The following is a 14,872-nucleotide window of genomic DNA, read 5'->3' as shown; positions in this document are numbered from 1 at the left end:
TATATTTCTGACACAGACAGGAATGGTTTCCTTCATCGCTGAATCATTCTATGATTCTATGCACTAGAAAGCTAGCAAAAAACAGCACTATTTCAAAAAAGCCAATAATTCTAAAATAACCTTCAAAGTGACCAGAGCTCCTGATTGGTGATTGAATAACTTAAATTCCACTTTCATTAGATGTTCTTTCTTACCGGTGTTTGGGGATCTCTGAAAGCTAAAATCCAGGCTTCTTTTATGACATGTGGAATCGTGTCATTGAGAGTGCAGTAAGACAGGAGCTTTATGTAACTTAAGCTGCAAGCATTATTGAAAAGTCCATCACGCGTATTGTTGGGGAGGGGAAAAATGTGGATCAAAGTACAATTTGTGCATTTAGAAATTCCTATGCAGAAATGTTCTCAACTCTCTGGAATCCATCAACCCTTTGAAGGCTTGCACTGAATCTATTTGTGCCATGTTTTTGCAATCTAGCCCAGGCACTGGTGACTCGATATGGACCAGATTGGGGAGTGGTAGCTGGGGTTATTCACTGGCTTGCCTGCGGTCCCCAGAAACATGCATTTTTCACAAGCCTGAATGATTAAAATACACTAAGCAGATTGCTGTGGGAACAAAGATGAGTTTAATCTTGGAAATGGAGCCTTGAAGTCATTGCAGTGTATTTTTTTAACTGGCATTTAGGTATTCCTGAGCACTGAGGAAGTGCTTTATTATCTGTGTCGTTCTCTAAATATGCAAACTGCACAACTTTAAATACCCAACATTAAAAGAAAACTGCTTCAAAATCCCAACATTAATGCTTTCAGTAAATTCAGAACCCATTAATGTGAAGAAGAACGATTCTTGTTCTTATTCCTTCAATGAAAATGATAGATCATCCATCCTAAACAGTTACAATGTTGGTGATCAAACCAAGTCTCGTAATTGGCAATCAAGTATAAAATTTACTCAGAAGTAACGCTTTAATATTCCTATCCTGTAAGAAATGTGCTGTGGTTCGCAGGCTTGAACAAGGTATGCTGCTGCTGGTCCTCCCTCCGGCTTTCGCCGCACCTCCTCTGAAGGAGCCATTTTGGGCACTTCGACAGCAGCTTTGTCAGGTAGATTTCCTTCACTGTCTGTACAACCAGCTCCAGACTTTCCAGTCAGATCTACCCTCGTGCTTCCAGAAACAGCCACCCCATATATTTAAATAGTGGCGAGCAGAATTTCAAGGCTTGAGTGTCAGTTAGTTGTTTAATCATCTACTTTCTTTTCAGGTGATTTGAGCATCATTGGCAAGGCTAGCATTTGTTGCCTATCCCTAGCTGCCTTTGAGAAGGCAATAGTCTGCAACCTTCTTTAGCCATTCCCGTCTAGGTGATACACCTACAGTGCTGTTAGGGAGAGCGTTCCAGGATTTTGATCCAGTGACTGTGAAGGGACAGCGATATAATTCCAAGTCAGGATGGCTTGTAGCTTGGAGGGGAACTTACAATTGGTAGTGTTCCCATGCATCTGCTGCCTTTGTCCTTCTGGGCGGTAGTAGTCGAGTGTTTGGAAGGTGCTGTTGAAGGAGCTTTGGCAAGTTGCCACATTGCATCTTGTAGATGGTACATACTGCCACCCCTGTCCGCTGGTGGCGAAGAGAGTGAATGTTAAAGGTGGTGGATGGGTTGCCGGTCAAGCGGTCTGCTTTGTCCTGGATGGTATTGAGCTTCTTGAGTGTTGTTGAAGTTGTTCTTATAGAGGCAAGTGGAAAGTATTCCATCACACTCCTAACTTAGCACCTTGTATATGGTGGACGTGCTTTGGGGAGTCAGGAAATCAATTATTCTCTGCAAAAGTCCCAGCCTTCGAACTGCTTTTGGAGCCTCAGTGTTTAAATGGCTGGTCCAGTTCAGTTTCTGCGCTGGACCAATGGTAATCCCCAGGATGTTGATAGTGAGGGATTCAGTAATGGTAATGCCATTGAATGTCAAAGGGCAATTAACCATCATGTGACAGTGCCAAACATGCATGAAGGAGCGCACTCTCAGCTCAGGGAACATTCCCCGTCCCCCCTCCGCCCCCACAGGGAGTGCACAGTGCTTCCTGGTGGACATCACGCTGGGTAGGCCTTAATTGGCCCACCCACGTAAAATGGCGGCGTGCCCCTGATCGGGGATTCCAGTCAGAGGTGCGCCTGCCTTGGAGATGGTCATTGCCTGGCACTTGTGGAGCGCAAATGTTACTTTGTATTTATTTCTCAATTCCTTAATAATTTAGCCATTCCTAAATTGCAGCTTTGGGGAGCTTATTGTGTGAAAATTGGCTGTTGCATTTCCTACATTATGACAGTGGTTGCGTTTCATAAGTACTTCATTGGCTGTAAAGCAATTTGAGACATCGTGAGGTTGTGCAGGGCACGATATAAAGGCAAATCTTTCATTCTTTCATGGTGGGTGTTACACAGGGCAGAATATCCCCAGAGTTCAGGTACGCACACAGGTAGTCATGCACGTGCATAGGTGCACGCACACATATACTCACACCCAGCATGCATACATTATGCACACACTTTCCAGGATGAGTGCAGCCCAAATAACACTCAAGGAGCTCGACACCATCGAGGTAAAAGCAGGCCACTTGATTGGCACCCCATCCACCACCTGAAAAATTCTCTCCTTCAACTACTGATGCACGGGGGCAGCAGTGTATACCATCTGCAAGATGCACTGCAGCAACTTACCATGCTCCTTCGACTGAACCCTCCAAGCCTGCATGCAACCTCTACCACCCAGAAGAAAAAGAACATTGGGCACGTGGGACCACCACCTGCAAGCTCCCCTCCAAGCCATACACCATCCTGAACTGGAACTATATCGCTGTCCCCTCACTGTCGCTGGGTCAGAATCCTGGAACTCCCTCCCTAACAGCACTGTGGGTGTACCTACACCACACGGACTGCAGCAGTTCAAGAAGGCAGCTCACCAGCACTTTGCAAGGGCAACTAGGGATGGGCAATAAATGCTGGCCTAGCCAGTGATACACGAATACCATGAATGAATTAAAAAAGACACACACACACACACACAAATATTACTTGCAAAACACATGCGGACACACAACAAACATGCAATTAAGGAACTGGGAATTTTTTCCCCTCCTTACTGAGAGGAGACAGCACTAACCATTGTATTTCTCTAACTCTCAAGAGACTTGATTGTTGTGACTTTTTTTTTTCTATTTCTCTTTGGCTCTCATGTAGGGCTTGTGCTCATACTTTGAAAGAAACAGGTAATGAGGATTTAAAGTAGCTGTGCTGTTTCATGGAGCTAACGCCATGGAGAAACTAACGTATAATTTATTGGCTCATGGGCAACAAATTGATGTCCATGTCATGAAGTAAAGACTGTGATAGCCTTGCAACAACAGCATTACACACACTGGGATTGATTTGTAACGTGAATTGTGTTCAAAATCTGCTTAAGCCATTATGAGAACTTATTACTCCCTTCTAGGTCCCTCAAGGACAATGCAATGGTCTTTGCTAAACTCCACTATAGTCTGTATTCACTGAAACATAAGGACACGGCATCCTGTCATGTCTCTGAAAAATGTCAAGAAACCTGTTTGCATGCAAGAAAATTAGTCTGCAGTTTTGTGTCTGTTGTTGTACATATAAATAAATTCTGTAGCTAAAAAAAACAAACAGACACGAAATGAATAACTCGTTAATGATTCATTAAGTATCTTAGTGGCGTTGGTTGAGGTGAAATGTTGAGAGCAGTTGCTCAATTGGGAACAGCCTCTCCCCTGAGTGAGAAGGATGTGTGTTGAAGCCCCGCTTAAGAAACCTGACCACAGATTTAAGGCTGCAGCTCCCATTGCAGTACTGAGGGAGTGGTGCACTATTGCAGGTGCCAGCATTTGGCTGAGATGTTATGCTGAGGCCCGTTTGCCCTCTCAGGTAGGCTTAAAGATCCCACAGCCACTATCTGAAAGACAATCGGGGGGAATTCTGCCTGATGTCCTGGGTAACACTCATGCATCAAGAACATGGCTAAAATAGATTATCTGGTCATATATTTCAAAGCTAGCTTTGGAAGCTTGCTGTGTGTAAATTGGCTGCCTGTTTCACTTATTCTTTCATGGAATGTGGACATTGCTGGCGATAGGCCAGCATTTGTTGCACATCCCTAAAGTCAAAGCAAAATACTGCGAATGCTGGAAATCTGAAATAAAAATGAAAGTGCTGGAAAATCTCAGCAGGTCTGGCAGCATCTGTGGAGAGAGAAACAGAGTTAACATTTCGAGTCCAGTATAACTCTAAGAGTATTCCGATGAAGAATCATACGGACTTGAGGTTGGGGAGGGGAGTGATTGTTTCCTTCACCGCTTGCGGCAAATTGTTGGAATGGAAAACAAAACTGGGTGGGGAGGCAGGGGCGTAGTGGTATTGTCACTGGACTAGTGATCCAGGGATCCAGGGACTCTGGGGACCTGGGTTTGAATCCTACCATGGCAGATGGCAAAATTTGAATTCAATAAAAAAGCTAGAATTAAGGTCTGATGATGTCCATGAAACCATTGTCAATTGCTGTAAAGACCCATCTGATTCACTAATGTCCTCTAGGGAAGAAAATCTGCCATCCTTACCTTGTCTGGCCCACATGTGACTCCAGACCCACAGCAATGTGGCTGACTCTTAAGTGCCCTTTGAACGAAGGCAATTAAGGATGGGCAATAAATGCTGGCCTTGCCAGCGATGCCCACATCCCATGAACGAATGAAAAAAAAGGCTGGAGATTTGGCGTACTATTTCACTGCCCGAGTTGGTGATGGTGAGTTAGTCCTTTTGTAGTACTTTGCTCCATTAATGACATGTGAGATGGCATGGAGATTTTAAACCTTTGTACCTGTTCCTTTAAACATGCTAGTATAACGTCTACAAGGGACAGAGAAAAATGGAAAAAAAAATCACTGCAAAGCTTGGCCCACAAGGGTTAGAGAAGCAAAGATGTGCATTTATATAGCACCTTTTCTAACCGCAGGATGTCCAAAATGCTTTACACACAATGAAGAACTTCTGAAGTGTAGTCATTGTTGTAATGTTGGACATTAATATTTATGCCATACAAGTGCCAGGCAATGACCACCTCTAGCAAAATACATTCTAACCATCCCCCCTTGATACTCAATGGTATTATTATCGCTGAATCCCCCACAATCAACATCCGAGGAGTTACCATTGACCAGAAACTGAACTAAACCAGCCGCACAAGTACCAGTGGATACAAAGGCAGGTCAGAGGTTGGTCATTTTGTAACAAGTGACTCACTTCCTACTCTCAAAGCCTGTCCACCATCCACAAGGCACAAGTCAGGAGTGTGGTGGAATATTCTCCACTTGCCAGGATAAGCGCAGCTCCAACAATACTCAAGAAGCTCAGTGCCATTCAGGACAAAGCAGCCCGCTAGATTGTTACCCCATCCATCATATTAAACATTCAATCCCTCCACCACTAGCACACAGTAGCATCATCTGTGTACCATCTTCAAGATGCACTGCAGCAAGTCACCAAGTCTCCTTCAACAGCACCTTCCACTCCCGCGACCTCTAGCACCTAGAAGTTTAAGAGCAGCAGATGCATGGGAACACCACCATCTACAATTTCCCCTCCAAGCCACATAACATCCTTTCCTGGAACTATATTACCAATCCTGTACTGTTGTTCCAGAATTCTCCTCCTAAAAGCAACAGATAGGCTGCAGTGATTCAAGAAGTTGGTTCACTGCCAACTTCTGAAGGGCAATTGGGGATGAGCAATAAAAATAGAAAGTGCTTGAAAATCTCAGCAGGTCTGGCAGCATTGCCAGACTATCTCTCATCCATTGTAGTAAGCAGACTATCCACCTAGAGAAATGTAGCGCTCCCTCAGTTCTTCACTGAGGTGTCAACCTGAACAATGCACTTAAGTCCTGCAGTGGAGCTTCCAACACACAATTTTCACAAATCCGTAGAAATAACAGGACGATAAAAAGAAACAGATCTTCAAATATAAATGGAACAGAAAGCTCACAAGGTAGAACAACGAGAACTTGCATTTATGTTTCATGCCTTTAACAAAGTAAAAAAAAACTCCAAGAAACCTCACAGGAATGTTATCAAAGACCATGCCATCAAAGGAAGTTTTAGGATAGTCAACCAAAATTTTGGTCATAGAGGTTTCAAGGACCAGAGGGGAGAGGGGGAGAGAGAGAGAGACAGAGGGACGGAGAGGTTTTGGGAGGGAACTCCACAGCTCGATGCCCAAGTAGCTGAAGGCACGGCTGCCAATGGCAGAGCAACTAAAATCTGGACGCATAAGTTGCCAGGATTGGAGGGGATTTCAGGGGGATGTTGAGCTGAAAGAGGTTATAGAGATAGAAGAGAAGCAAGACAATGGAGAGAATGAAAGAAAATAATAGTGGGAAAGAGTGTAAGCGTGAAAGATTGAGGGGAAATTATGCATGCCGAATCGGAGGTGGCTCCCATTTGCAATGGCAAGTGCAGGCCTTATAGCCTTGGTTGCAGGACACACCCTAGGGGAAGGTGCTCTGCAAATGTGAATCATGAGGAAGGCAATGTGAAATCACCTTAGCTCTCCCCGGTAAGCAGCACAGGAATCCCATGGAGCTGTGCGAGGGCACAGCACAATGACGGAATTGAGTATCGTCTTGATTGCAGTATTTAGAATGTGCTTAAACCATGCGTAAAAAAAATGTCACACACAGGAACAGAGCACGAGTGACCTTATATGTGAAGTTCACTTGTCGAAATGCTGACTCCAATTTTTCCTAACTATTTATCCATACATTGCAAAACAAATATCTTAAACATTGTCATGAAAATCTCATGAGAACAAAAGGAAAGTATAAATGTAACTTCTGTAGGGGAAAACTGATCATGACGTGCATATTGGATATGAACAGATTGACCAGAGAGGTCGATAACCTAATTGTAAAAAAAAAGAAATAATTAAAGATAGGAAAAAAACCCAAAAATAAAGATTAAAGTTGGAAGATTGCCCACGAACACAGTTACAGTCACGCAATCCACTGATGTGGGATTATCTCATGTCTCATTGTTGCTATGGCAACACTTTGCTGCATAGCAGCCTCATCAATAAGATACTTCTTCTGTGAATTGTATTTCTCGAGCTCAGATACACCTGTGCAGTAGTAGAAAGAATAATATATGTACATGGATATGTGCATGCATTTGTATGTTTGTGTGCACGTGCATCTGAGTGCGGGCCTGAATGTGTGTGTGAGGCGGGGACTTTTAACCCACATCTGGCCAAAAAATGGGCATTGAGGATGTTAAAGTGGAGCAGGAGCCTCACCTCCCGACCTATACCGGCCTAATACACAAATTTTAATTTGCAGATGCCCAAGACACCCCTCACCCAAACCCAAATCCCAAAAGAGCACCACCTCCACTGCACTAGTGTAAAATGTTATTAATTTTACACAGCCTTCACCCTGTGCCCTCTCTAAGTTAGTTTTCCAATTGGCACCCAGTTACAGGCCACTCGTGGTTGTGGGCCCATATCTGAACTGAACCGAAACTGGCCATACCCATTTTATTCATAGCTCTATAACCAGGAAGTCCAGCATTTATTATTCATCGCTAGTTGCTATTCAGAAGATGGTAGACAGGCTTCTTTCAATGCAGTCAGCATGGTAAAGGTACACCTGCGATATTGCTGTGGAAGGAGCTCCAGGGTTTTGACTCAATGATGTTAGAGGAATGGTGATACATTTCCAGGTCGGGATTGGGTGTGACTTGGCGAGACAATTAAATATAATGGTGTTCCCATGTGCCTGCTGCATTTGTTTGAGACAATAGAGGCCATGGGTTTGGGGAAGTACTATTAAAGAAACCTTGGTGAGTGCCTACGGTGCATCCTGTAGATAGAATACACTCCAGCCATATTATCCTGGTTCTGGAGGGAGTGAATGTTTAGGGTGATGGTTGGGGTGTCAAACAAATGGGCTGCCTTGCCTTGAATAGTGTTGAGCTTCTTAAGTGTTGATGGAGCTGCACTCATCCAGGCAAGTGGAAATTATTTAATCAGGCTTCTGATTTGTGCCTTGCAGATGGTAAAGAGGCTTCATGGAGTTTTATGCAGTTACCACCCTGGGCTTTGTCCCTCTTCACCCCCTTCCAGCCACTCCCCCCTTTGCCTTCAAAGGCCTTCTTGACATCCTCTTTCTTTTTATGTTTTTCGGCCTCTCCTGACCTTCAAATGTCCACCCCGACCCTTCCCCTTCCAGCTCAAATCTATGAGTGAAGTAGCAGAGTGCATCTGGCCTCTATGGCTGCTGCGGCATGGCTTGCAGGTGAGGAGGATTCCCGCCAACCCATAAAGTGCTCTGAGTCCCATTCACCTATCACCCTTTTGCTCGCTGACTCCCTGTCAGCCAATGCTTCAAAAATCTAATCCTTGTGTTCAAATTCCTCCATGACCTCCCCCCTGCCCATCTCCTCCAGCCCCACAACTCTTCGAGATACCTGAACTCCTCCATTCTGGCCTCTTGAGCATCCCCCATTTTAATCGCTTCACATCAGTGGTCATGCCTTCAGCTGCTTGGGTGCTAAGCTCTAGCATTCCCTCCCTAAACCTCTCCACTTCTCTACCTCTCTCTCTCTCTCTCGTTCTTTAAAAAGATCCTTAAAACTTACCTTTTGACAAGCTCTTAGTTATTTGTTCTAATATCTGGTTGGCTCGGTGCCAAATGTTATTTCTAACTGCTTCTGTTAAATACCGTGGGTCGTTTTACCACGTTATAAGTGCTGTATAAATATAAATTGCTGCTACTGAGACACTCTTTGTATTAATGAGCACAAATAATTATTCAGGCTGATGACCTTTCATCAGAACTAATGAAAGTTCATCAACCTTAAACTTTAACTCTGTTTCTCTCTTCCCAGATGCTGCCTGATCTGCTGAGTGTTTCCGGCATTTCCTGTTTTCATTTCAGATTTCCAGCATTCAGCTTTTGCTCTAGAGTAATTGCTGTGGATTTTCGGTGGAGGGAGAGCTCCACCTGCTTAAAACCAGGACCCACTGAATTAAAAAATAATTTAAAAATAATTCTATGACTGAAGTATCAGAGTGCACCTGGTCTCTATGACTACTCCAGCATGGTCTGCAGGTGGAGAGGCTCAGAGAGAAGATTGTTTCAAAAGGCATGTAGTTGAAGCATCAGGAGGGAGCTCACTCCTCATCCTGTTGATTTGGATGCAATGATTGACGTCACTGGTTCGGGAGACATGATTTAGCTGTACTGAAGTTGGATTAACGTCAGTAGAGGCACAGTCAGTAACACAGAGAGGTGGTGGAGAGGGGATATGGAGCGACAGTGTGAGGGAGCTGGATTGTCATCAGCTATCCCTCGATTCGAGCATACTGCCTACTTATGGGGTCGTGAGAGTCTGCCATGGGTCTTCATGTGACTGAACAGATCGATTCTTGACCTGCAGATCTTTGGGTACATGGGGCAGGGCATCCATGAGTTGGTGCGATCCGGGGTGCAGGATTGACTTCCTTTTCTCCCCTTCTCTGCTGCCGCTCTGACTCATCATTGAGGTGTTTGCACTCAAAGTGTGATGCAGCTCGATGATCAAGTTGCCCTCATTTTGAATGACTGGTAGCAAGCTCTTCCCAGTGATTCATGTCAATGCTGCAGTGCTTCAAGGAGAGTTTCAGACTGTCTTTGGGGCATTCTCTTTGTCGTCCCTGGAACTTTGGCCATTTGAGTGCCTCCACTGCATCCACTGGATTCAATGGCAGGACCACCAAACAAATGCTAGAGTCCTTCTTGAAGCCAACTCAAGGAGCATTCAAGCAAAACTCCTGCAAAATAAACTACAATGGACTGGATACTGAGTCTGGATGACTGAAAACCCTCTCCCCCACCAGGTCCTGTTTTCTCAACTCTCATCAATAGAGATGAGGTCAGTAACACAGGGGGAGGAGTTTACTGAGTGACAGTGTGAGGGATCTGGATTATCATCAATAAGGATGCAGTTGGTAACAGAGGGCATGGGATTGGGGTTGCTGAGTGACGGTAGGAGGAAACTGGATTAATGTCAGTAGAAATACAGTAAGTTACACAAGGCAATGTTGAATGACAGCGTGGGGGGACCTGGCTTAGCATGAGTAGAGATCCAGTCAGTAACAGGGTGTGCTGGGGTATAGGGGCGGGGTTTGGTGGAGTGACTACTGAGTCACAGTATGAAAGAGCCAGAATAATAGTCAGTCAAACAGGATGCTAGTGGGAAGGCTATATAGAGCCCAACAATGTGAAGAAGCTGGATTAATATTAGCAGAGATATCATCAGTAACACAGGATGCTGACTAGAAGGATTTATTGGACCTGACAATGAGAGAGCAAGATTAATATCAGTAGAGATAGAGTCAGTAATACAGAGTGCTGGCTGGGAAGAGTTAATGGGTTTGACAGCGTGAGGGAGCTGGATTAATATCAACAGAGATACAGTAAGGATCACAGGGCAGGGTTCAGAGACTGTGACATTTTAGCTGTGAACATATTAATTCAGCTCTCTCTCACAGCTCAGCACGCTAACACAGCTAGTTCTTGATACGATGGATTCAGATTGTACCATGTTTTTAATGTCAAGAGAAAAAAATGCCAACAGAAATAGACACAAAAGAAATAATTGTTGAATTATGTGATTTAGGAACATAAAACAGGAGGAGCTATTCAAGCCCATGAGCCAGTTTCACCATTCAGTTAGATCATGGCTGATCTGTGTCTTAACTTCTAACTGCCTGGCCTCCAAAATACTTATTGTTCTTGCCTAACAAAGATCCATCAATCTCAGTTTTGAAATTTGCAATAAAAGATTTTCTGATGGTAAAATTGGGAATTCTATCTTTGCTCAATCAGACTGGCCTTCTTGACAAGATTGCCTCTTGAAATTGGGGAGTTCGTGAGACTCTGGGGGTAATTTTCACCTTTGCTCCCTGCTATGAGCTGGCAAGGTTAATCACTCATCCATTGGAGAAAAGGCTCGATGAGATGAGAACCCTCACTGAGGAGATGAGAATTCGACTGTTTCCGTGAGGGACAGGCGATATGTCCCGATGGTTTGCTGCTGCTGCACAAGGAGTGAAGGTGAAGAGGTGACTTAAAAGTGATGCGATAGAGAGCCCCACAATGTTTCTTTCAGAATGTTTCCACTCATGGAGGAATCAAACCTTCAGTCCATAAATGCAAGATAGTGAGTAATTAACTCAATATGGAAATAAGGGGATTACTCAGATGTCCCTCACTTCACACTCCCACCCCCTACACCAGGGGCAGAATTTTGCCCTCGGTTGGTGTGTGGACCCCACCGGCTCGGTGGCGGGCGGACGTTTTTGAGTGGGCGGGCCAGTTAAGGTCCACCCAGCAGCCTGCCCGACAGGAAGTGAAAGAGCGCGCTTTGACAGACGGGGAATCTCTCCCCCAACCCACACAGGAAGTGCATAGCACTGGCACTTCCTGTGTGTGGGTGGGGGAGAGATTCCCCGTCTGTCAAAGTGCGCTCTTTCACGCACTGCTCCCTGGGGCAAATTCCTGTCTCAGGGAGATTCATGAGAGGTAAGTAATGTCTAAAAATAGACAAATATTAAAATTATTAACATGTCCCCTTTATGTCAAAATGTCACAGGATATGGGACATGTTAATAATAAACGCTTAAAATTTATTACATTTTTTAAAAATGGACATGAAACTTCATCCCGCCAGTGAATGAAGTTTCATGAATAATCTGGAGCCCGCCAGAGCTCCTGGCCTGTCCGCCAGCCTTAAGCTTGGACGGGCAGGTCTTTAATTACTTTAACTAGCCTGTCAATGGCCTCAATTGGCCATTGACCAGTCGTCGGGCGGACAGCTGATTTCACTGTCCCCCCGCCTTCCTAAAGATTTAAAGGGACCAGGATGACGTCGGGGATTCCTCCCGACATCAGCCCGCGTCATTTTCCCGTTGGCAAGTGGGCCCCGCCCCCAAATCACTGAGGGGAAAATCCTGGCCCAGGAATGGGCTGCGAAGTGGAGAGGTGTAAAATCACGTGGAATAAGAGGAGACACCATGTCTATTTCCTACCCACTGCCATTTTATTTTATCAGTGGTAAAGGAGGCGTTGTGGGATCGGGCCAATTAATGGCCACTTAAGGGCCTTTTCTTGCTCCGCTGGCATACTGGGGTGTGTTGAGGGGGGGGGGGGGGTGCAACGTCATGTGGGAAGGAAACCAGGTGAACTCTTGTGGCTCCATTGCAGGTTAGATGGGGGGGTCCCTCCTGTTTGGTCACCCAATCCTCAACAGAAGTACCACCCTACTCAGCAGCCGGTGGAATTCCCCGGCCCCCAATCACCTTCTCATCTGGCTCCAGCAATGACCAGAGTTGAAGATTGCCTCCAGTCCCAGCAATGGCCACAGCTCCCAGTGGCACTGTTGGGACGACAGAGCTGCCGGCCGTTTGATTGGCCATCAGCTCTCAGAGGCGGGACTTCAAGTCTTGCCCACAAACCAAATTAACAATCTGAAAGCCATAAAATCATCTCAGGGCTTCCTGGTCAGTTGGAGGCAGGCCTGACCCCAACCATTAAGCCGGGGTGTAGAACGACCACCTCCGCATAACATTCCCCCCACGAGGTGGCGCAAATGTGAAACTTGTTACCGCAGGAAGTGATTGAGGCAAATATCTTGGAGGCTTTCAAAAAGAAACAAGATGAGATAATTGTGAAAAAAAAAACGGAATAGGATGATTTACTGAATGGCTGAGAATAGGTAGTTGGAATAAGAGTAGATTTATGTTGAGAATAAACACCATAATTGAGCTGAATCACCTGTTCCTATGCTGTATATGCGATGTAATCCTAAACTGTCCCTACTCCTTTAAAACGTTTTTTTTATGGCTGAACTTCATCCTCAAAAGGAGTTCCAGATTTTCTTTAACAGGGGCCCTGACAATGGGGCTCCCTCTTTGAAAGTGCTCTTAATGTGAAGACTGACGTTTATAGATCAAATCCCAATGGCAAGCCATCCATTTTATCAAGGAAAGGTAACATTCTCTCTGAAAAAGAGGTTGCACCCTATTTAAAATGGTCACAATTATGGGAATCGTTTTCTACGAGGGTTCTTGGTCGCAAGACTTCCTTTTAGAAAGTGCCCTAATGGTGAGACCCCACCCCACCTCCTGCCATCACTGCCAACTTTAAAAGTAGCTGTCGTGACAAGGTCAACAGTGGAGAATTTTCTAAAGTAAGATTGATACAACAATCACATATATTCCTGTCAGGCAAAGAGTGTGCATCAAAAGATCGAGTTTCAAGGATAAAGAAAAAGAAGAAGCTGAACTGAAGCTTTTTTTTAAAAAAAAGGCATATGATAACACCAGATTAACATTAGTACAAGCGACCATGAAAAATATAGAGTGTGTGGTACTGAGATGAGAAGGAAGATTAGAAGGAGTACAAGGGAATTATAAGGAAAGGATAACATGTCACACAAAAGGACACCAGAGGGGAGATGTGAAGAAATTGTTTTACATAGCGAGTTGTTATGATCTGGAATATGCTGCCTGTAAGGATGGTGGAAGCAGATTCAATAGTAACGTTCAAAAGAGAATTAAACATCTAGTTGAAAAGACAACGTTTTGCAGGACAAAAGCAAAAAAAAAACTGTAGGTGCAGGAAACCTGAAAGAAAACACTCAGCTGGCAGCGTACGAGCAGAGAAACAGGGTTAATGGGCAGAGTCTTCTGGCCCCATCACAGTGGGGGCAGGGCTGGAAAATGCGGCCAGCCATTCTGAAGTCCCATTGGCTTCGCAGGGCCTGAAGGTCCTGCCTGCAGGAGGGGCTGGAAAAATCCAACCAATGTCCATGACACGTCATCAGAACGTTTTGCAGTGTTATGGGAAAGAGCAGCGGAGTGGGAGTTCTTTCCAAGGGCTGTCACAGGCACAATGGGCCAAATGGCCTCCATTTATGCTGTGTGATTCTGTATAAATTTTGCCAGACAGGTGTAGGTTAGAGAATAGATCACCCTTGTTCAAATAGGGAAACAGAGATGGATTTAGGTGACAGGAAACCGGTTACAGTAATAAAAGAACAGAAAGTGCTGGAAAAAATCAGCAGTCCTGGCAGCATCTGTGGAAAGAGAAACAGAGTTAATGCTTCAAGTCCAATGTGACTCTTCTTCTGGACTACTTCAATTTGTGAGGCTTCTGAAGAAGAGTCATATTGGAGTGGAAACATTAACTCTGTTTCTGTCTCCACAGATGCTGCCAGACCTGCTGAGTTTTTCCAGCACTCTCTGTATTTATTTCAGATCCCCGGTGTCCGCAGTATTTTGCTTTTATTACCGGTTACAAATCCTTAGAGTATCATAATTTGAGGTCAGATTTAGTGAGCGTGTAGAGATGCAGGAATAATCTCAGGCACCCAACAAGTTTGAAACAAGTGGTGTTTGACAATTACAGCAAAGCTTTTTTGAAGAGATGTCTGATGATATTATTTAAAGCAATGCAGTAGACTTAGTGTACATGGGATTTGAGAAGGCACTCGATAAAGTGACTCATAAGAAACCTGGTACAAAACGTCAAGCATATCAGAGGAAAACTAGCATGCTTGATAGAAAATTGGTTCAGACAGGTGTTGGGTTTAATGTGTGTTACTCAGATTGAAGGGAGGAAGTGATATACCCAAAGGGTCAATGCTAGGCCTTCTTTTTATATATAAATATTTAAAGTTTGGCTTAAGGAACATAATATCAAAACTTGCCTGTGACACTTTATGTTTGTGTAGCCAGCTTAGCATAATAAAGCAAAATAAGTTGCCTCCCAGG

This window comes from Carcharodon carcharias, chromosome 18, assembly GCF_017639515.1.
Source record: "Carcharodon carcharias isolate sCarCar2 chromosome 18, sCarCar2.pri, whole genome shotgun sequence".
NCBI classification, from domain to species: Eukaryota; Metazoa; Chordata; class Chondrichthyes; order Lamniformes; family Lamnidae; genus Carcharodon; species Carcharodon carcharias.
Note: the sequence above shows the minus strand (reverse complement) of the source record.